This window comes from Helicoverpa zea, chromosome 21 (genome assembly GCF_022581195.2).
Source record: "Helicoverpa zea isolate HzStark_Cry1AcR chromosome 21, ilHelZeax1.1, whole genome shotgun sequence".
Classification (NCBI taxonomy): Eukaryota; Metazoa; Arthropoda; class Insecta; order Lepidoptera; family Noctuidae; genus Helicoverpa; species Helicoverpa zea.
In genome coordinates this window covers 3355686-3380075 of record NC_061472.1, presented here as the reverse complement: position 1 = coordinate 3380075, position 24390 = coordinate 3355686, and the positions used below count along the sequence as shown (strand labels likewise).

The 24390-nt window shown below is 36.5% G+C and overlaps 1 protein-coding gene and 7 non-coding genes across 8 annotated transcripts in view; 6 read left to right on the top strand and 2 right to left on the bottom strand.

Annotated features, from left to right (window-relative positions):
* Positions 1-3487: 3487 nt before the first annotated feature.
* Trnaa-ugc lies at positions 3488-3559 on the bottom strand. Its single transcript has one exon. It is a non-coding gene; the product is annotated as a tRNA-Ala (tRNA).
* Positions 3560-4023: 464 nt separating this feature from the next.
* Trnaa-ugc lies at positions 4024-4095 on the bottom strand. The gene has a single exon. It is a non-coding gene; the product is annotated as a tRNA-Ala (tRNA).
* Positions 4096-14102: 10007 nt separating this feature from the next.
* Positions 14103-14174, top strand: Trnaa-ugc. The gene has a single exon. It is a non-coding gene; the product is annotated as a tRNA-Ala (tRNA).
* A 67-nt stretch (positions 14175-14241) lies between these two features.
* Positions 14242-14313, top strand: Trnaa-ugc. Its single transcript has one exon. It is a non-coding gene; the product is annotated as a tRNA-Ala (tRNA).
* A 757-nt stretch (positions 14314-15070) lies between these two features.
* Positions 15071-15142, top strand: Trnaa-ugc. Its single transcript has one exon. It is a non-coding gene; the product is annotated as a tRNA-Ala (tRNA).
* Positions 15143-15674: 532 nt separating this feature from the next.
* On the top strand, positions 15675-15746 carry Trnaa-ugc. Its single transcript has one exon. It is a non-coding gene; the product is annotated as a tRNA-Ala (tRNA).
* Positions 15747-16754: 1008 nt separating this feature from the next.
* On the top strand, positions 16755-16826 carry Trnaa-ugc. The gene has a single exon. It is a non-coding gene; the product is annotated as a tRNA-Ala (tRNA).
* Positions 16827-23238: 6412 nt separating this feature from the next.
* Positions 23239-24390, top strand: part of LOC124640742 (protein trachealess) — a 175524-nt gene continuing 174372 nt past the window's right edge. Inside the window, exon 1 of the mRNA XM_047178652.1 lies at positions 23239-23561. The gene's annotated coding sequence lies outside the window, so the exon portion shown is untranslated. The remainder of the gene's footprint in view (positions 23562-24390) is intronic.

The following is a 24390-nucleotide window of genomic DNA, read 5'->3' as shown; positions in this document are numbered from 1 at the left end:
ATACAATTAAACATCGCAAAACTAAGTTAAATATTCAAAAACTTGCAAGTCGAATAGCAGGTTAAACCCCATAATACAGGTGTTACTATGCGCCCCGCGTGCTCAGGTACGGGGGGAGGGGAGAAGCCAGGGGAGAGGGGAGAAGCACCTATTTTTTATTTCATTACCACCCCCCGGTAAGTAGGTGATAGTGTATTTTGTATAGATCTTGTTGTAGGTGAAGGATGTTTTGGGTGAAAATCAGGGTTTTAATTTTTCTTTTGTATGTTGGTAATAGGAAGCTGTGTTGCTGCTAGTTCCCATCATTTTTTTAGGGTTCCGTACCCAAAGGGTAAAACGGGACCCTATTGTTTTCGCTCCTCTGTCCGTCTGTCATCAGGCTGTATCTCATGAACCATGATAGTCAGAGAGCTGTTATTTTCACAGATGATTTATTATTGTTGCCGCTATAACAACAAATACTGAAAACTAGAATTAAATAAATATTTTGGGGGGCTCCCATACAACACACGTGATTTATAAATCGGTACGGAACCCTTCGAGCGCGAGTCCGGTTTCTTCTGTAGTGGTAATAACCACCAGTTTATAGTAGTTTCGGCGCCCAAAGAAACAAAATGTTTTCTCTTTATTATAGGTGTAATTAATATGTAGGTATAAATAGATCTCAATCCCACGCGATCATAGTTTAGTAATTTCCAAAAACATTTCGCAACAAGAATTAATTTTACCAACAATACAAAGAAGACACATTCTTTGCGACATTGCAATCTTATTTTACCATACAATATGGACAGCAAAAACAGCGTGACTAAGGCCTGACCACAAATTGTTTTTGCCCAAAAGTGGGCAGTTTTTGTGAGAGTGATATTAAAAAAGCGACACAGTAAGTGCCATACGATTGAGGTGACATGTGTGTGGACAATGCGTGGTGGCTATGAAGTCAGCGGGATGAGAGCGATTTTGTCGTGTTGGATAAAGTTACTGTATTACAACTAATTATGAGTGCATATACAATATATATGATTTGGTAATAAAAAAAAACATCAATGACATTGTGTGACGTGTAACGAGACAAAGGTGTGACCACACATACCTAAATGCGTTATTTATGTAGAAGCCTACTCTTATACCTACTTTTAAAAACTACTCAAAAAAAATTGGTTGTTGGTAAAGTAGGTTTACGATCGAGATTTTTACGTGATAACTTCTTATTGGTGATATAAGTTTTTGGGAAGTAAGGAATTAATGAAGATAACTATTTTTTCAAATTTTAAATTACATCTATCGTTTTATTCACACTTTTGATGATAAATTTCGGGTGTAAAATGACAAGTTTACTTATTCGACTATGATATACATTTTTCTTCATACATACATTCATACAAACATACTTTTATACATTTATCCGCACGAGAAAATCTCCATTCGATTGTATGCCGCTAGAGTGAGAGAGACGGAAGATCGGTCCATTCACTCGAACGCTATGCCAGCCTCCGCTCGTGAGGAGTCCGCGTGACAAGTTTCACGGAATGACTGGCAGCGCTTGAGATGAGACGGGAGATCGGTCCGTCTCTCTCTCGTTATACCTGCGATCGTGCTCGTGAGGTTTTGGTGTGACACAAGTTTCTGAACATGTCACCCGACTAAAACGATTTTAAAGACGTTATCACGTCAATAGGCATGAAAACCAAGTAAACTTGACTATTATAGCTAGACACACGGCAGTGTGTCCGCCAAGTTCGAGCAAAAAAAGCGACACACCGGCCGTGGGTTATATTACACGAACCATTTCGGGCCAAATTCGACCCCCCTGTAACTCAAAATCTATTTTATTTACGCATATCAAATTTCTAGTATCTGTTGAGACCCCCTCACTTATCTAAAATACAAAATTTCATTAATATACCTATTGTAGGTCTTGAGATATTAACGTCAGAAAACCGCTATTTTTACTATACACTCACTGACTGACTGACTGACTCACTCATCAAAAACCTAGACCACTTCCAATGGTCGTATTGACTTGAAATTTGGCATGGAGGTAGGTCTTTATGTCAAGGTAAAGGGAAAATGGCCAAGTGTGATTCGGTTTCAAAATAATGAAGGTGTTTTATACCCGGTGTAAATTTATACCCCTAAGGAACTAAAACGAACTAAATTTATCTATATTTATATAATCTATCTTCGAATGGTCGTACCGATCTGAAATTCGTTACAAAGGTTTGTATTTAGTCAAAGTAAAGTAAAAATCTGAAAACGGCCAAGTGTGAATCACTTTCGAAAATAACGAATGTGTAACTTTGATCCACGAACATAATATATGATAACATGTCATGTCAGTCAGTTGGTAAATCTAGTCCATTTAGTTAATCTAGTTCATTTCTTTGTAAGAAACATAGTGCATATTAAAAAATCTGAAAAATAGTATAAATGAGACATTTCTTTAACTAACTTCATCATAAGAAAAAAATAAAATAAACAACCTTACAAAAATAAATGAAATCCCACCCAAAACAAAAATGTGAAAGACTGTCAAGTTCGATAATATGGGAATGCTTCGCCTATAAAGAAGTGAGATCTGAATAAGTACCAAGTTCCATACACATACCTCAGTTAAAAATAGTTACTTTTTAATGATGTTACTTGGCAAGTTTTAATAGAAAATGAAATACTTGATTCATTGCGTTTAGTAGGGTTATAACAAGGTGTGTGAAAGAATTAAGTTACTTCATATTGAACTTGTTGGTTAAACATAACTAATATTACGTAGATATAAGCGAGCGATCTCAAAACCGCTGTTCTCACAGCCCTCACTAATGGCGTACAACAAAGCAGGGAGGTAAGTTGTACGGCCGGACTTAGGAGTCGCATCGTAAATCATACAGCTAATCCGACCCGTGGTCTATGATAAATAGTATAGTATTGATTCAGAGAAACCCTGTAATAGTGGACATTTGTTGTTGTTTGTGATTTTGTATGTGTTTAATAAGTTGGGAATTAAAACACAACATCGATACTATAGGCACAGATTACAGCGCTGTCACACTAGCAGATTTTCTGATCGTTCTTTCTCTGGTTCCTTGCGTTTGTTGCTCAAGCTAAATTTTCTACGTGCTGAAATGAAATGAAATTATTTGTTTTGCAAGTTGGACATTACATCATTTTTACACGTCATTTTAAGAACGCTGGGGTCGGCTTTTCCTAACTGACTCATCCCTGGGAAAAAACGACGAAACAAACTCAAGGGTCATAGTCTCTTTCAAAGTCCAAATAATATTATGTGTGAGTGTCACCATGTACGCTGTTATCCTTTTGCTTACCATTATATAAGGACCAGTTACGAATTTGCTGCAGCTCAGTATCAGTTTTCCATCTAACGCCTGCTTATCTGACCTCGGTATCGGCATAGTAGAAGTTATGGTAAAATTGCTCACACCTAAAAGATAACACACTAGCTCAATAATTCATAATTAATACCAATAAAAATTGGAGATGCCGGGGATCGAACCCGGGGCCTTTCACATGCAAAGCGAACGCTCTACCACTGAGCTACATCCCCACATATTAATTGGTTCAAATAAAATACAAACGTTTACGAAGTATCCATTCTATCCAGCTGTTTAAACAAATAAAAACAATTGATAGATTATGGTAATTTTTCTATAATATCTGTATACAGGATCCTAGTTTAGGAAAATGGTAACTATACTTATCAACAAATCTGAGATATCTAGGTGTAATCTTCAAGTCTTTATACAGCACCACGTAGACCACAGTTAAGAAAAAAAAAATTGAGGATTATGGAACATTTTACAAACAGCGGTTTTCTTTACATTTTAACTGTATCGCCCCCGTTCAGAGCATACGGTCTACATACTGTAGGTAGACTATAATAAATTAGTGAAACATGAAGGTATGTTGAAATACAAGGCAGTTGTTCTTAAGTAAAACACTTCGGATCTAACTGCACTCCTGATCGAGCTTCAATCAAGCTAATTAAGATACATAAAGCAATAAATAATTTGGAGATGCCGGGGATCGAACCCGGGGCCTTTCACATGCAAAGCGAACGCTCTACCACTGAGCTACATCCCCCATAACTAGAGAATCTAATAAAACCAGTCGATGGTTCCTAATATTTAGCACAGCTGTACAAATAAACGATTTTTATTCAAATAAATTTTTCGAGACAGATGTTCTGTCATATCTAGGTGCGTGAAATACTACAAAAAAAATATATTCCGAAACCACACGATTAAAATAGAAAGCTAGCCTATAATGTTCCTTGATAAATTGGCTATCTGACATTGAAAGAATATTTCAGAATAGGACTAGTCGTTGTTAAGTTTATCTTAAAGAAACGCATCAAATTTTTATTATTAATGGATTGATCGCTAAGCAATTTCATTCATTAACCGTTGTACAGAACAATTCCAACTTAAAACAAAGTAAAAATCCCGTTATTCCGAGAACGGATAATCCTCTCTTAAAAAATGTTACTCAAACAAAAAAAACAACCGATCGAATTCCCTAAACCGAACGAAATCCAATCTCGAAAATGGCTATAAATAAAAATGCTACAATGAGACGTTCGACAATTGGCATGTTCGTCAAACGCGCTTAATAAGTTTCTACTTACTTGTTCATCATCACTAGAGTTTTTATAACTTAGACATAATCTATATACAAAGAAACCTACACCTTATCGCTTCAGCATTAAAGTCCAATCTCCCTTGTGGGTTACCTGCTGAAAATTTTAACTATAAACAAGTTGATTTCAATCTTATCGGTGGTGTGTCAAGGTTGGTTTTCGCTTGTCCAAGGTTGACATCAAAGGGCTGATCGAGTGGAGAAACGGCTTCTTATGTGTAGTTCCGACTCACTTATTTTGTCCATACTAAGACAATGTATGCTGTGAATTCGCGGTTCGGCGGTAAAAAGTTACGGCTGATGTAGGGTTGACAAAACTTGGAAAAAAAAATATCTTTATCTTTATCTTTATCTTTAAAAATTGCAAATGTATTTATTCTCAAGTAAGTATAGCAATGGATAGCTATTTAAATAGATTAGGTGAAACATGAAATACCAAATAGATAAAGGACTTCTGAGGGCTTTTCGATGGAATATATATATAATGCAACTATTTATTTTCAGCCATTAAAAGATTTTTCTTTGTCAAAATATGGTTTATTCAAATTACATTAACTAAACATAATATTAACAACTAATTATTAAACTCAAATGATTAAATACAGTAGCATAATGTAATTTTCGAGAAAAAAAGATTCAGTAATCGGGTTGTTACCAGTTGTTACCCGTGATTTTAAAAAGGTATGCTGGAAGAGATTTCTTAAGAAATAAGCATTACCTTTGTAAATTCTTTCTTTCCTGTCATCTTTCTCTATTATGTGTGTGTACAAAAATTTGTAAATAAAATAAATAAATAAATAAATAAGCTCCTTTCTTTGAAGCATAATTTGTCTATCATGGGAGAAGTTGAGAGAAAAGAGTCATGAGAATGGATCATGGAATAAAGGCCATGAGAATGGTTGTTACAAATAGTAAATTAATAAAACATTTTCATATAAACTTTTATCCTCATTGTTTGTGACAGCCCTACAACTAATACCAATAACATAGTGTTGTGTGAGTGAATCCATCATGTATAGCACAGAGCTCTCATGATCTATTGTGCACATTTGTAGCCTTATGGCATCATCTAGTTATCGAGGAAATCTATCGATAAAAAGCTTCGTAAATAAATGATTCAGTTTATGATATTAAGTATTGGTGGTAATTTTGGATCTCTTACGGCCAGTTTCTTCATCAAAAGTAAAAGTCAAAGTAATGTCTAAAGTAAAAGTAACGGTCAAATTCGTTTTTTCAAGGCTAAAGTGACAGAAAAACTAATAGAAAAAATGAATTTGACCGTTACTTTTACTTTAGACATTACTTTGACTTTTACTTTTGATGAAGAAACTGGCTGTTAGACTGACTTTGAAGTTTTCAGTAGAAAGCTCTGTTATTTGAGTGTCGATTATATTATTTTTATTCTAAATAAAGTTTTCTTACTGACCGATCAGGTAATTGACTGTCGGTGAAATTTACCTCAGGTCTGATCGTGTCATTCCCCAAACTTATTGTAAATGGGATGATAATTAAATAAAAACTTTTATTCTGTTACTCGATTTTTTGTATACATATTTAATACTAGCTTCTGCCCGCGACTTCGTACGCGGATCCTGTCCCTTATGCCAGCGACTACGGGGTCAGCAAAATCAAAGATCTGAATCGTCTGATATTGAATTTTAAGGGCCCGTTGACTTGAAAACAACGGAATACGCATAGCCATTAGAAACGTTCCATATATTTAATTTTTGTACTTCAACGGCAAAAGCACAGCAGACTAAACAAAACGATGAGAACTGAACCGCAATAGACGCGACCATAGGGATAAAAGTAGTGATTCTAATTAGTCCGCATTTAAGTTGTGTGTGGCAAAAATATTACACGTATTATTACGTTAAAAAACATTAAATGTTACTGAGATGACAAAGTCGTGTTGACTTAGTGGAAGTCGTGGTGGTTTAGTGGGTAGAGAACCAATCTCTCAAGTAGGAGCGTACGTCTTTGATTCCAGGTTTGGCAAGTACACTGCCAATGCAACTTTTCTAAGTTCGTATGTACTTTCTACGTATATTTTGAATACCAATGACCGTTATTTGGAGGGCATGTTAAACTGTAGGTTCCGGCTGTCATTGAACATTCTTGGCAGTCGTTATGGGTAGTCAGAAGCCAGTAAGTCTGACCAGTTTTACCAAGGGGTGTTGGGTTGAGCGGGTAACCGGGTTGTGGAGGTCAGATAGGCAGTCGCTCCTTGTAAAACACTGGTACTCAGTTGCATCGTGACTGGAAGTCGACTCTAACATAATTGGGACAAAGGTTCTTGAGATAATAACGACAATAATAATGAGATATAAGCACCGCAGGACATCTGAGGCTGATGACAGGGAGTAGCTACCCCGCGGGGCTATATGTACTGAGTTCTCCAGGGAGAGTATACTGTCCCCCATCTCCGGCCGGTCGGAGTGAACCATGACGGGGGTAGGTCTCACGCCTCTGGCTTGGCTTGGCCGTCCAGAGTGGAGTCGCTAGAGCAGGGTTAGTAGCCCTGCTCGGAGGATAGGTGCCTCGTGGTAAGTGACCCACAGGGAGCGCGTAATCTGCGTTTAAAAGCCGAGGTATCCTCACACTTCAGCCGCTCATGTCCCTGTTGCCCTCTTGTTGCTATTCAGTGACTGATTCCCGGGGGCCCAGTAAGTGAGCTGGCGAGTCTCCACCTGCAATTTTTACATGTATCTAATGCATTGTCATCGGCAGGTGCCATAGTTCCCGTAGTTTCCCCATTCCTAGTCCATTAGCATCCCATCACAATAGCCCAAGTAGTTTTCATCCACAGTTAGCAATGGTATAGCACAGAACCGGGGATTGTCTTTTTTTTTAGCGACGTCCACCGGGGATTGTCCTTGGGGGTTCATTTCTTTAGTGTATAAAGGGATAATCGTCGGTTAGGCCTTCAGCGTGTTGGCTTCGGCCCCACGTTTGCCTCCCAAAAATTCGGAACTCTGTAGTCCCGAGGTCTGGAAGAGACATACAAAATAATAATGAGATATATATAACGCAACAAAGTCGGAGAGTGGGGCCTCGTGACGCCACGTTTAGGTATGTAAAATTTGTACTAAGCAGTGACTTAACACAAAATTCAAGAGTGTTATATCTTCGTTATTATTTGTTTGTGAGAAGGAGAAAAGAAAAAATACGTGTCCATTATTTTAGGGTTATCTAAAAGACGGACTAATTACTTTTTTTGATTCACCATACCTATTTCATAACATTCATTTCTATACATTTAAAGTGTAGTATTGCTCTTGAAGTTCCACATCAGGTGTTCCAGATCTTCGATGTTTATACGTCAAAAGAGAGAGTGCTTATCAGATTGAACCACTTTTGCTAAAACGTCATATCTTTATAAGCTATAGTCTAGCTGGGCTCCTGGGTTTCCACATCAGGTGTTTTACATCTTCAATTTTTATAAGTCAACAGAGAGTGCTTATCAGATTGAACAACTTTTGCTAAAACGTCATACCTCTATATGCTATAGTCTAGCTGGGCCCCTGGAGTTCCACATCAGGTGTTTTAGATCTTCAATTTGTATAAGTCAATAGAAAGTGCTCATCAAATTGAACAACTTTTGCTAAAACGGCATACCTGTATATGGTACAGAGAAGCTGGGCTCTCGGGGTTCCACATCAGGTGTTCCAGATCTTCAAATTTATTATCTCAGCTGAAAATGCTCATCACATGAAACAATTTTTGCCATGACACCATTTTTGTATCTCTTATAGTTTTGTTGGTCTGTTGGTGTTCTGCATCAGGTCTTCAAGTTTCGAAGATAAATTATAGCCTATATGTTGACCAGGCTTAATACTGACACAACAAAGAAAAGATCATTGAAATCCGTTCAGTAGTTCGGAAGATTAGCGTGTACAAACAAACAGACATACAGACATAAAGACAGAATTTTTTTTTTGGATTTGTGCTCCATTGCTGTTTCTAAACCCCACCCAATTATTTTTTTTTTAATATATTCAATGTACAGACACAGTTTTTTTACAGATTTATTATATGTATAGATATTATATGTATAGATATTTTGCATGAGTGAATAAAATACACGTTCCTATTACCTATCCGAAAAAAAAAGGAATTTCCGCAAACACACATAATATAAAACAAGTATTTATTTGTGGCATTACATAACTCGCGCATAACTCGTGCGCACACACGCAAAGCGGCGTAAGTGAGAAAATGAGAAATATTTTAATTGAACATTTAGTTTTTGTATATTTTCACGGTATAACGCCTTGTAAGGGAAAGATATTGCTTGGCGGAAAGCTTAAACAAAAAATATTGTAAATAATTGACAGTTTACACAAATAATGGTGATGAGACACCAGGACATTCCTTCAAAATGGTTTTTGTGGTTATTTGCAGTTTTATTTAAGAGGAACAGGGATCACTGAAAATTCTTTACATGTTATTACATCATGGTATGGTTGGTAGGTATTAGGAAGAGGCTAGCACCTCTCTCAATAGGCGTTGTGTTTTGTGAAGACTTGCATCAATTTGACACTTAATTCAAAGGCTAACCAGCTGTATTATTACAGCTGCTAACGAGGTCAAAATCACGAAATCACTGTCAAAACGTTAGTGGTTACAGGCAGATTCTTTCAAATATGAGTTTGCAGTCTGGACTGCAGGCCTTTGACCTATAGTGGGACAGTAAAAAGGTTGATGATAATGTCAGTCAAGAACCACAAAGACCGTAGTGTAACTAAAACACTAAATCTAAGATCAGTTCCCTAGAAAACAACTCTGAAAGACTATTTATTTTCAAACAATATACTATGACATTAAATTTTACGCAGAAAAATCATTGACACATCTTAAATAACAGCTTCACTATTTCTAAGCAAAAATATAGCATAACAACTATTTTCATGCATAATTCACATTTAATTAGTAAGAACAGGCAGTAAAGGTTTATCGTACGTCCATTTGCAAAGTGATTGAAATAAATCGGACGACAAAACGCGCGTTTTTGTCGCATGTCGTGTCGTTAGTCAGACCTTTATGGACTAAGTGCAAGTTGAGGCTTGAGATGGCGCATGCGATTTGTTAGGAGGATTATTTATTATTTTCACAATAGTATAGCTAATATAATGAAAAAGTATTTTTAATGATAAGTATGTCCCACACTTAATTATTATGAGTTCTTATTTAACATGTTTTGATTTCGGTCGAGATTCAATCGCCTCAACAGGTCTTAGCAAAGGTTGCTTATATTTCTACATACTTGTAGGGGACATTCAAAGGTTCCGATTCAAAAGTGAGAGATTTTTAGTGGCAAACTAGTTAGAATTCTCCTCAAAGAAACCCAGTGAGCAAATATCGAAATATCCCAACATATTTGACACCTAGCTCCACAGGTCCCCATACGGCCCGGTCGACATTTCTGCTCATTGTTCCACTTTTTATCGATACAAAGGCACCGATGAATCGGACTGCCGAGCATTCGAGAGATCCTACATCGATCCTATATCGAACCAATGGAATGAAAACACATTGTCATATACATTGTAATTGTATATAATTGGTATTTCTTAAGAACAATGACGCCAAATTACTCTTTGACTCAAATAATTGCGTTATTTTTTTTAGTTGTGTTCATTGCAAGCCGGCTTTGATAAACGCCGATTGTTTTGCGGTCGTGAATCGATTATTTTGTATCGATGTATGAAATGTCAGTGAACATGTACCAATGGTTATTTTAAGGTATACACAAAAAGTGTTGTGTGAATTCTCGTGTAAAGTGGTAATTTTGATCTGATAGCGTCATTTGGTTTTGTTTGTGCGAGTTTAATTCGTAATTCTTTGACGAAGGCGTTGAATTAGTAAACTTTGAGAAAAAATGTGGTATCGTTTCTCTTACATATCCTACTTATGTGAACATTCCATTTTTGAACTTCGTGTCCAAAAAATAAAAACAGCAGAAATCCTTTGACATATTTATTGTAATAAAAATGTATTAATAACTCAAATATGAGGTCCACACACCCCCCTCCTTTCTAAACTAAATAGGCCAATCATAGTCACATAAATAATAATATTTAATAAATTATTTTATGTCTAAGCGCTGCACAGCAATCTGAATCATAGCTTGATCATAGCATAGCGTGTCACTTCAATCATCTTCAACGTATAATAATGACTCTATGACCAGTTACCACATACACAGACAGTGGCCAGTACCGTTTAGCCACTGAATTTATGGCCTTGCCCAACATAGGCACCTAACGACTTCCTCTAAAAAGATCTATCTCAAAGTCTATCTTATCGTCCCATCTTAGATCTCTTACGCTCGATCTTTTACCAACTTTACGTTCGATTTAAAATTCAAGTTTTTACCGTGAAGCGGTTTATGTCAGCCCCCTATTCTACTGTGGTTTTTTCCCATTTTATTTGAAGTATTAATGAATAAGAATAAGTTGGAAAAAGTAGCGGTTTTGATTTAATAGTCGTTGTTATCTTTGAGATTGGAAGATAAAGTGCGGGAGGCGGTGGTACTTGATGTTGTAACTTTATTTATGTATCGGATGACTTTACTTGGTGATTTTTATAGGAGTTTGAAAGGGAGATGGTTATTGTTGATATGATATGATGAGTATGTCATATGCTTGGGATTTATTGTAATAGTGATCAACATATCTGAGCTTTAGTATAAATGATCAAAATTATAACAAGAAGTCAATACGAAATAACAATGCTTCCTAATTCTTAATACAGATGTAACTATTTGCAATCTGTGATATACATATATTAAAATAATTTTGTTAAGTTTCTAATAAAACCGCCTCTACCTGACCTCCTCAAGTTCCTAGTCCTTGTAAAACAGTGGTACTCAGCTGCATCCTGCTACACTGGAAGCCGATAAAAAAAAAATTGAAAAAGGCATATGATCATTATGTGAACAGGGATATACATAGTGATTGGTTAGAGTATGTGTCTATAAGTAGGTATCTGTATTAAATGGTGTAGTATTCGACTCTAAGTAATTAGGTAGGTAGGTATCTGAATATTACAATAATAACCCAATCCTATTAAATGCCATCAAGACCTAACTTCAAAGCAATCTATCAAACTCAGTCGGCAGATACATAGGTTTTTAATTGGCGCATTAATAAGATCTTACTTATCTGATGGGTTTAATTAAACCCTACATTAATTACATTATAATTACGGGCGGACAATGACGCCACCTGTCGATGGAATGCCAAACTAACGATCGATACATCGATCGATCGGTATAAAATGTGCGCAGGCGCATTTGAGTTAAATACAGTTGGCCCGATTAAAGTGTCTGGATGCTTTTATAATATCGCGATTTTTTTTAGACGGCGACATGTTTTTAAGTAAAGTTTTGTCTTCAAATAGGGTACTTTTTTAATTAAATAATGGACTTAATTAGATTAGTTTTCGTTTAATGAAATGTAATTAATTTCGAACAATTAACAATATAAAAACGTCTTAATAGGTTGGTATTAAGACGTCTTATTAAAATAAGTTTAGTTAATTGTATATTCTTGAATACCTTTCATAATTAATTAAGAGACATCTTATGTAGGTCAACTTGTAGATATATTAAGTACCTATGCTAGGTATGACTCTATATTGCTTTCTGCTGAATTGTTTGTATTCAATACTGAAAGTTTTTGCTGTATTTTATTTATTAAGGATCAACAGATTTTCTGCTGATTAGCTAAGTTTCCAGTAACAACTCCCTGCTATACAAGACTATATAAGACCATATAGACAAGTTTGAGTCTAACACCATCACAATTCACTTTTTAATAAATCAGCAGCTCAAAATTAGAATTTAATCTTCTAAAATTAACACTCCAATCGATCAGTGCGAGACACAAATCCAATAACACACAACACATCGCAAAATCAACCTTACCACCTCTCCATACGAACTATAGCCACAGCAAATAAAAAATTGCATCAAAAAGTTTTAATATTTTGCAGTGCGCTAGCAATCATTTAAAAATCATCCTTATGTTTAGAGCTACAAAGATCAAAACAATAGTAAAGCTAAAACTTGTCGTTCTAAAGTTAAATATTGCATCGGTCGGTTCGCAGGCGCACAATAGACGCAACGCCATCTGCCGACGCGCGTCGATCATGGCTCGCGCGACGAAAAAATCGCTTCGTCGAGCAGTATTGATACGACATTGACGGATTCGGGGGATCTCGGGTAGGGCTGTCAGGGGAGACGGTAGCTGTGATTTTTGAGTTCAGGATTTTATTGTGGTGGTTTTTTAAAAAAAGGCAATTGTTACAGGATGGTTTACGCAAATGCTACTTAGATCAAGTTAAGTTTTATTACCATTGGTGTGCTTATTTGCTTCAAGGTTTAGAGATGCGTGGAGTAGATTTTAAGGATGGTTGTTTATTAATAAGTTTAATGCCTAGCCTTAAAATAAGAAAGACACAAATATTGGTGGGCTTCAATGTGCTTGCTATTTTTCACTATTCAACCAACTTTCAAATCATTATGTGCCCTTTCAAAGTGTATACCTATTTAGCTTCAAAACCATCTCCAGGCAGGATAAAGACTGCCTCAAATATTTCTCCCATCAAAAATGATTGACACTACTCTGGCAACCCTAACATAATATACATGGCAGAGACGCCGCCATGACATGTTTACGGGCCAATTATTTGTATGGATTCCGCCGCAATAATGATTTCTTGCGTCCGTCCGTTCGTCTGTCCGGCTTGCCGTCCGTCCGTCTGTGCCCCCCGCTTCATATATTCCAACTCGTTTTTATCGACATTTTGAATTTTGATTTTACGCAAGTTTGCGTCAGAGATTTATGGTCGATTTACGTAAATTGCGACGGTTAAAAACGTTCGGTTATGCGTAAGTAGAGCAGCGGTGAATCAATTTGATTGAGGCATCGGGATTCACTTAGTTTGGCACGCTGTTTTGCTTGCCGGAATCAAGTTGGTCCTTTAAGATCTAATTAGACCCTAAGAAGCCTTAGATGGTCAATCACGAACTTTTACACTAAGTTCTCCAAGTTTTATTAACTTAATTTTTAAGCCTATTTAAGTAGCAAATAAATCTACGTTTAACTAAGTAAACGATAGCCCTCGGGAAAAATATGTGAATTCGAAATGTAGTTGATGACACAGTCGTGAGATCTTGTAACACTTGTAAAGTTACTATGATAATGCTGTATTGTGAATCGTGAACTAAATAATGCAGATGAAGATAAGTGTTATCAACTAAATAATTTGTTTAAACGTTACATATTATGACATGTATTGTTTTATCTACTTGTACTAAGTAAATGAAATTAGTGTGTATTGTTGAAATCTCGTAATTAAGGTATTTTGTGTTTATTCAGTTGTTTTTGTATGCTTAGTCATAGGTGATAATAGTTTGGTCTGCAATTTTAGACTGTAAGATAGAAGGGGATGTAGCTCAGTGGTAGAGCGTTCGCTTTGCATGTGAAAGGCCCCGGGTTCGATCCCCGGCATCTCCAACTTTTTATTAGGAGTTACTTTTTTATTTTTTTTCCACTGAAGGTTTTATTTTGACTTCAATACCAAGGGGATGTAGCTCAGTGGTAGAGCGTTCGCTTTGCATGTGAAAGGTCCTGGGTTCAATCCCCAGCATCACCAAATGTTATTTTGCAAATGCAATTTTATTGATTTTTGCATTGGTCTCCAGCATTTTTTTATGCTTGCGATACTCTCACTGCTATGAGTCATCGTCACATCAGCCTATTGCCGTCCCCTGCTGAACTTGGGCTTCCTATAATGAGCGCCTTTGAGCGGGATTGTGGAAGGATAAAAATTTTTGTTACGCCCTCACACACATATTAACACTTCAACATAAGGGTAGTGGCCCACGCATCACTGGTAACGTGACTATCGTGGCTAAGATTCCACATACGTCAGGCAAAAGGCTGATTATTATATTCCACAGTTATATAGTTTATTTGCCTCAGGATGTGGTCTAAAGTGCTGTGGCTTTTACGAAACCCAGCCTCCTCAAGTGGCTTCTTTTGGGCAAGACGAACGGGAATGATTCTTGAAAACTTCTTCTAACATGGCTCAGAAGAGAAGTCATGGGGTGTCAGTTTTAAGATGGGTATGGGTATTATCACCCTAATTGTCAAACAATAAGTACCACATTGTTCTTGTTTTATGCCTCTAGTGTGCTGCTATAGACATATTTGAAGGTCTTTACAAGCATTGGGTAGTGCTTGAATTGAGAGTCAAAAAGATATGAATAACACCGCATTATGGAATATACGTAACTTCATATTGGTTTCGGAAATTACGTAAGATACTCGATTTATGTATACAGGTGTTTTAGGTGTAGATATGAGTAGAGCGAAATGAATGGAACATTGTATTGGAAATACCAGCATATGGGGATGTAGCTCAGTGGTAGAGCGTTCGCTTTGCATGTGAAAGGCCCCGGGTTCGATCCCCGGCATCTCCAATTTTAATATTTGGTTTAAATGGATCTTAATTGGCTTATTATCCTCGATTACTCGGTTGCCACATGGATAGGATCAGGCCGATGATGACTTTGGATAGCCAGCCTCCATATGTAACTTTAAGCGAAAGTTACTGTTTATAGTTAAGGATACTATCGATTTACTTAACTTCAGCAAATTTAAACACTTTGCGGGTAGTTTTTATCAAGTGGTATTAGGTTGCCCAGGTCAGAAAAACAGTTGCTCCAAGTAAAACACTGGTAATCAGCTGCATGTGGTTACATTAGCCGAACTCAACATAGTTTAAGAAGGCTACCCAGAGATAATAATGATTTTGCCAAAGGGACGCCTATCTATGTATATAAGGAATTGCATTTGGTTGGCTGTGATAACCTTAACCTTAATTAAGAACTGGTGTTACGTGGAAATAATGTAAACAATTAGTATTTCGAAATCAGTGGTTCACAGTTTTATTTGCAGTTGGAGACTTGAAATCAGTGAAATTAGTAGGACTGATTAGAAAGCCTGACAACAGGGGATGTAGCTCAGTGGTAGAGCGTTCGCTTTGCATGTGAAAGGCCCCGGGTTCGATCCCCGGCATCTCCAAATTATTTATTACTACAAACCATACGTAATTAGCTTGAATGATTCGTGCACTGAAGTACTCTTAAGCCACATTTGAAGTCGGAATGTGAGGATAGGTAGGTCACACTAAGTATATTCAAAAAGCCATGAGCTTAAGATCGAGTTACAACTTTGTTCATATTGTTATAATCGAAAGAGACGCTAGGTAACTGCACACCCGTATTTTAAGATTTTTGACCGATTAAAATTGACTTTTGAAGCAGCGGCTTTATATTTTTTAAACGTGTATATAGGTTATACACGAAAACAAAAAGAAAACATCTTGAGGAAACCTGGACTATAGTCTGAAATCACCAACCCGCATTGAGCAAGCGTGGTGATTAATGCTCAATCCTTCTCCTTGTGAGAGGAGGCCTGTGCCCAGCAGTGGGACGATAAAAAGGCTGTAACAGTAACAGTAACAGTAACAGTAATATAGGTTATCGGTTGCAAATGCTCATCATTTTTAAATCAATATTATCATCATCATCATCAATATTATTTAAGATAGTGACGCCAAGTACCTAATTGAAAATCAACTGCTGGGTTCATAGCTTATTAGGGTAATAAATAGCGCATATTTTCTGCCTTTTTTGTTTTCTATCTTATAGTTTAATTTTGCAAGCCTTATATTGGTAGGGTATGGTCAACGCTCCTTTTCTAAAATAAAATAAGATCTACATGTATGTACCCATATTCGCAAAATAAATAAATTTGAATTTGAATATTATATAAAGTTCTTGGCAAATTTATTTCATACTAGCTTCCGCCAGCGGTTTTACCCCCGTCCCGTGATAACTGCTTCCCGTACCTAAAAATCCTATGTCCTTCTCCAGGGTCTAAGCTTCCTCCTCTCGAATTTTCAGCTGATACGGTTACGTGTGATATGGGGATTCATTTTTTTTTAATATATAGAGAAAATTATTTACACAGCTGAATAGAATAGAACCTCGAAAGAATAGTGTATTTTATTTATCTACACTACCACAAGGGGATGTAGCTCAGTGGTAGAGCGTTCGCTTTGCATGTGAAAGGCCCCGGGTTCGATCCCCGGCATCTCCAATCACACTTTTTTATTAAATTGATATAGTTAAAGGGATGATAGGGATTTAGCTCTTTTCTTAAGAAATGCTGGCATTAGTAGTTGGTGGCTTGGAGGCCCTGTTTTTCGGTTGCAGTGTATGGACTGAAAAAAATATTGGAAAATAGGTATACTCTTTATATGTTTCTTGGATACCATTGTTAAGAAAAACATTATGAATAAAACTACACTGAAAGTCTGAAACCTGAATTGATCATAGTTTTCGAGCTCCAAATCAAAATAGTGTTAAAAGATAAAGATATTGTTTGAACTCGCTAAGCTCAGAAACTACTGGCCCGATGAGTTGTAGTTTTAGATTCTGTGTGAAATGGCCTACTTTATAATGGCTAGGTTCCCTAGCCTAGGTATATGGGCAATGTATTAGGTAACTGTCTTCCTTATACAGTTGCAAAAGGTAATTTCCACAACACGCCAGTGAAACTACGGGCAAAAGCTAGTCACTCTTTAGTTATGTCACTCTCAATCTTTCTATTTTCATCGTAATTATCAACCTTAACAAATCTATATGTAAAAGAAAGTCGTGTTAGTTACACATTTTATAACTCAAGAATGGTTGAACTATTCAAGCTGAAAACTGGAGGGGAGGTAGCTTAAACCCGGGAAAAGGACATAGGATAGGACATTTACTTGAAATCCAGATATTCCTGCACTACCAATGAGAAATACTATTATTTTATGGTCGAAAGTAGGAAATACTCTGATTATATAAACTTATCTCTGTTTATGCTATTTTTATGGCCACACCAGTGATAGTAGAGTAATATTGCTCTATCCAAACATTGTACAAATCAGATCGATGAACAACAATTGCATAAAATAAACCTTATCACTAAGAAATAAAGTATATTTTGCAATGCAGTAGTATAGGAATCGAAGTTAATTGTCACCATACGGCTCCGGGAAACAGTTATATCGGGACGCGGGCGGAAGCAAGTTATCAATAAATTAAAAAAAAAGAAACTTAAAAGAACACCTTAAAACTCCTATTTCCCGAACAAAACGTACCAAGGTACCAGGACAGCATAAGACGGAGGAATTAGAGGTACAATGCTCGCAAGGAGGCCCGGCGCTTTGGTACCCGGGTCACGCGCCTCTATCGATCCGACGAGGCGTCTGAAACGTGGCCGTGTTTAGAGCCTTTATTTTACGAAAATGTTGGCTTTTTGCTTGTGAAAATTAGTGGGGAAATTGCATCATGTAGCTTTTTTTTGGTAGCGGTAGCACTGTGGCCGACACTGGGGGGATATTCTACGGGGCACCCTAATAAAGAGTAGCCTATATAAAAGCCTCCTTCGATTACGTTATCAAGCATCATCCTCAGAGCCTTTTTCCCAACTATATTGGGGTCGGCTCCCAGCCTAACCGGATGTAGCTGAGTACCGGTGCTTTAAAAGGAGCGACTGCCCTATCTGACTCCCTCAACCCAGTCACCCGGGAACCCAATACCCCTTGGCTGGTTTCAGACTTACTGTCTTCTGACTACCCGTAATTATAGTTTTTTATCCTTACTAATATTATAAATCGGAAAGTGAGTTTGTTTGTTTATTTGTTCCGCTTTCACGCCGTAACTACTGAACCGATTGCTTTGAAATTTTGCAGACGTAAAGTTAGAAGTCCGGATTAAATAATAGGGTACTTTTTATCCCGAAAAAAATAGATATTCCCGAGGGAAAACAAAAATATTGTTTGCTTGATGGATGGATTGTAGATGGCGCTGTGTGTCGTTTAAAACAAGGTAATATATTGCAAACGAATATAAACATGTAAATTTAGAAGCTAAATGATACGATAATGAATCCCCGAAAATGAGGAATTCCCGAGGGATGATGTACAATTTGTTTAATCGTCTAAACTGTTTTTTTTTTACATCTACTTATATATTGCAAACGAATATGAACATATAAATTTAGAAGCTAAATGATACGATAATGAATCCTCGAAAATGAGGAATTCCCGAGGGATGACGTACGATTTGTTTTATCGTCTTAACTGTTTTTTTTACATCTACTTATCCTGAATTAACTATAATTCAACGAATTACTAATTGGTATAAGTATTAGTTAAGTTATTTCGTTCTTGAGGTATGCGATAGATGGCGCTGGGTGTTTTTAAAACGTGGTAACGATGTGTTTTTAAAATACATAAGAAGTGGAATGATAGCTTTTTAAAACGTGGTGACGTTGTTTTTTTTAAGATACGTAAGAAGTGCAATGATATCTCGCGCTTTAACCTGTAGCTCATTGTTCAATCGCGAGCTTCCCGATAGCTCGATAGATGGCGTTGTGCTTTTCTGTATCGTGGTGTTAAGGTTCGCCGCGAATTAGTCTGTTTTGAAATCAGTGGGGCCCAGTAGCGCCAGGGCCAGCCGCGGCTGCGGGTTGTTCGAAAGAGGTACCGCGGCCCTGGTATATAAAAGGCCTAGGACGGAACACGACGATTTTAGTCAGTAAGAGTCTGACACTCCCTCACCGCTGCTAACCCACAGCGGGAGGGGTGAACCGAATTCCACGCGGGCGAAGCCGCGGGCGGAAAGCTAGTTAATAATAAAACATAAGAATTCCAACCTCGCTTGCTTGGTTTATCTCTTTGTTTTAGCTCAGTTATCCATAGTATACACCATTACAACTCTATTTTACTCCATTACCTCTTGTTTCTGTGCATTACGAAATATAGTTCCGTCACTTATAATTTAGTAAAGCAAAGTCAACTACCATAGAAACAAAATCCGAAGTCCCGTTAAAAGACTGAAACCAGTACCTAGGTCTCTCGAAAATTTTTATCAAAGAAATAACCTCAACAAGAACATTCCAAAACTGACATCCAACTTCAAAAACGTGTGTTACCTGTGGACATCTTCCTTATGTGTCTACATACCTATGTGCCTATATATACCTCCTACCAGCGGCCAGCAACGTAATTCGTACAATAATAATTTAAAAACTCCAATTTGTACTACAAGTCAAAACAGAACCTACATATTGTTACAAAGCCTGCAGTTTTCAGGATAACGCCGAGCCTTCGAGGCTCCATTTCCTCAAGCCATCGATCGACCAATACGCAGCCTGCATACGAAGTACTCAATCTTCCATCATCACCGTCCACTTTAAAATAGACTTTATAACTGTGGTGGTAAGGTGGTATTTGGGTTGGTGGGATGTGACCAAGGATTGGACCTTCGCAGACCAGTCAAGGACGCATGTAAGGTTTGCCGTAGTCTAGTAAGGAGGTTGGTTATGTGTGAATGATTTTGACAGGCTAATTAATTTGAAGGGTCGATAATTTAAAATGATTATCGTAAATTTGATGAATAATTTCAGTCCAAAACGATTAAGGATCTAATGTAGGGTGTGATGAGGGAAATTGCATCAGAAGTTGTTAAGCAGTTGATATTTCGAACATATAAAAAACAACGACCATGAAAAACTACGCAAAGGATGTTTGAGAATCGTATATCATTTTTTAGATACCTAATACAAATTATAATGTACTCGGTATTGTGTAAATATAAATCTTCAAATTATTAAATAGAATCTTAGAAACTATAATATATTGTAGATTGTTCCTTCTAGTATAAAAAATACACACACTTTAAAATCTTAAGTTCAAAGTCCAAAAAATCCTGAAAAACCTGTTATTCAATACAAAAATGTTTAGATTTTGACGAACGTGACAATTTCCGAGTCGGTCTTCCGAAGACGGGCGAACACGTAGCACACGTACCGGCTTACGTGACCTTCAACGCACTGCTAACTGAGAATAGAAATACATTAGATATTAGTTCAATTTTCCTATAAAAGTGGTAATTAAAAGGTGAATTTATAGGGGATTATTAGAATTTATGATGGTTTTTAAGGCATAAATAATGTTAGAAAACTCGTATAGTGTTATTTCCAATGTTTTCTTTCTTCAAGCAGACAAAATAAGCCTACAAACCACAATATATCAATAAGAATTGAAAACATTATCTAGCTACGTAACTTCGTAGCGCTACGCCGTAGCAACACTACGCTCATAAAACAGGCATATTCTATAACGTTCAAAACTAATTTATTAGCATCAGTGACCCAGAATGCCCCGTTAGCACCACGCCTTCCCGCCAATCGCCGCGCCCCACGCCTCGCGAGCCCCTCAACCAGCCAATCAGAGCGCGCCGTTCGAAATTTAAAACGTCACTGTAGACGTATACCCGTTTCTGTCACTCTTGGTCCGTTCGCACCTCGGTTCGGACGTTTTTTTACTTGGATAATGTTTTATTTGTATGTAAAATGTAATTTGTTTCTTATTGTTGAAATTTTCTACAGACATGCTTTTTTCACGACGTCCATCATTACAAATTAGTATAAGTTTCGTAATTGATGGCTATTAAAAGCTTCAATTAAAGTACCTTTCATTAAAACAAGGGTTATATTTTACTGTTTTATCGAGATCTTATAAAATTAGTGTAGATGTCCTTTACGATAATATGTAAATTAATAAAAAATATCTAGCCACTGTCCGCCTAGTTATTAAAGTTTAAATTATTTTATGAGACGAATAAATCATTTTCTTGTCACTACACGTCTTCTATATTATTTATAGCTTAATTAATTTTTGTAATACAGAAAAGCTGTTAAGGGGTACATACCTCTTTAGTTAAGGGGGTCTGTGACGTCATCTTAAGGTACTAAATCAGAATTACAACCTTTTAAGGTGACCATCCCCAATATACATAGACCCCTGTATGTTAAGAACTGTATTTGATAATGTTCTTCAATGATAGGTCTTGCTAAATTGGACGTTGCCCCCTACTTGTGAAAATGAGTTTTATAAAAAATATATGTTAAGTAGTTGAGTGGATGCATAGACAGGGATGAAAGGGGTGGAATAGTGTTATGTTTTTTACTTGCTTTGTTGTTTTGCTTGGTGAAGAGAAAATATGAAAAAATAAGGAAAATATTTCAAGCGTAGTGTAACTTGGTGGATTGGTAAAAATATTGTTTGGTTCATGTTCTTGGTTTATTTTACTAAGTTTTTTAACATTTTTCTATACCATTTTGCTTTAGGTGAGCACAAAATTGCAACTTTACAATTAAAGTCAAATTAAATTAATTTGAACAAAAAAAGTGTCCATAACTGTAAAACAACTTTAATTAGATTATAATTATAAAACAATAAATTTCCACACTTCAAGAAAATTGCCCAATAAATGTCGTTCCAATTTCAAAGAACTAATTACTCGCCAATTAGGTACCCGAAAAAAAAAACAAAGACAAAACAGTCTCAATTACTTGTACCACATTGGTACAAAGTCAAAACACCGTTACGGCTTACTCACACCTCTGCCATTTCTGTCTGCAATTATTATCGCAATAACCAATTTATTTGGACCCCTCTTCACTCACAGTCACCCCCCTGTGACATCCGGTTCGTTCACAACGGAGGGGGTCAAACAGCTCAAGTTAAACTGGCACTATCTTATAGCTGCGACAGTTAGAAACGTCAAAACATTTAAAGTTCACAGGTTAGAATGTAAAGCGTGAGAATATTTTATTTTACTTACTTTTATTAAATTTTTTATGTTACGATATACGCAATATTTGTACTTTGTCGCCGGATTTAAGTAGTTTATGCGTAATGAGGAACGCGCTTAGTCATCATTTACCTACAAGCGTTTATCTTTAGTAGTTAAAAATAATTCAAAACTATTTAAATTTTAAAATAAAAAATGAGTAATCTCGCGAAAGAATAGAATAAGTCGCTTAATACTTTGTGGTAAAAAATCTAATAGTAATTATACCTAAATAAAATTAGAACGTTATGTTTAAAAATAGAACTAAGTCGTCATTTGTTTTTTTTCATAGGGCATAGGTCAAAAGCATTTATACTAGTTTCAGAGGTTTTATTATATTACCTTTGTACCTGAGAATAAGTGTGAACATATTATTAAATGACTATAAAAAGGAGGAGGTCTGTTGGTCTGAATATTTTTAAAAATATCTAATATTTTTGCAGAAAAAATAATAATTTAGAAAATTGTTTATTGTATTATTTTATTGCTGTAGAGACAGCATACTGAGAATTTAAAAGACTTTAAATTTAATTAACACCTAATTAAAATCCCACCCCAAATCCGAAATACAAAAAAAACCTCTTTTTTCGCACACCTAACATTCATCCCGTAATTAGGGCACACCCCATAACAGCGGGACTAGAGACGTGCCACGCTCCCGCGTCACGTAAGCCTAACCCAATTACAACGACGTGACGTTCGGATATTCGACAGCACGCTCCGAGGCGAGGCGGGCTTGTTTCGTATGCCCGTCGTATGGCCGGGCCGGTTCGCGCACACATCCACCGCACGCCGTATAGTTTTGATACCAGATCTTCAATGACCGCTGGACCGACAGACCCGGCACACGTGTTTTTACCTCCGGCGACGTATTACCAAAATGCATGTAAATAGTGACGCATGCAACCGCGCGTGTATCCGATCGTGTTTTAGCGCGCGGGAAAAGTTTGGCAGTTGACATTCGCGCGCTTTGACTTTTTGTTTTATTTTTTTTTGCGTGTTCTGTGCGGCTGCGGTAGGCCGTTTATGAGTGACTGTGGTAGTACTGAAAAGTGAAAAGTGGATTTAACTAGATTGTGTTGTTGGGCCGTTGAATTATTTGTGAATTTGTGATTAATTTCCATTTTGGATATATCAATTTAATTCGGTAATTGTCGACTCCTTCGCTAATGCAATTGTTTTTTAATTAACAATGAGGCAGAATGCTTGCATACCTTAGCCAAAAAATTAACGCTATGGAATTTTCCTCTAAAAATTTTCAACTGATCACAAATTACTTTTAACTACTTAACATCATAAAAATCACTAGAACCGTCTCTTGCGCATGTCCAATACAAACAGCTGTTATTACTTAACAAACATAGAAACCTGTTAATCTCAGATCCCTTGAGGTTAACAAAATATTAACGCAATATTTAGGCTCTGTGTACACAGTGGTCACTAATAGGTGAAGATTTGACAGAAAACAATCGCGGCGTGTACGCACTATGTCAATATATCGAATGTTCTGTGTACATAATGTGGGAATTTCTTGTGATGTTGTATGGGAATTTGATTGTTCGGTAATTTATAGATTACGGTTTTTATAGGAAGACTCTTTTGGTTATTTTTTATAAAGAATAGCGAATAGTTTTAGGCTTGACTGCTATACAGATGTTTTTTTAAAGGGTTAAAGTATTAGTATATCGAATCTGTCATACGGATTGGAAAAACTCATTATATAAATAACTCTTAATAAAAAAATTATTCATTTTCATGTTCATCTAGATAGATAGAAATGTTATATTTAACCACAGAAAGAATGAACTTTCGTACAGAGCTTAATTTATTCCTGAAAAAGATTGAAGCATTTTTTCTTCCCCGAAACCAAATCGGACAGTACAAACTTCATTCGTAGTCAAGTGTTTCTTAAAATCCCTTTTTTGCACCTTCCTGCGCTTTAAATATATCTTCCTTTAAATACATTTCCTCGTATC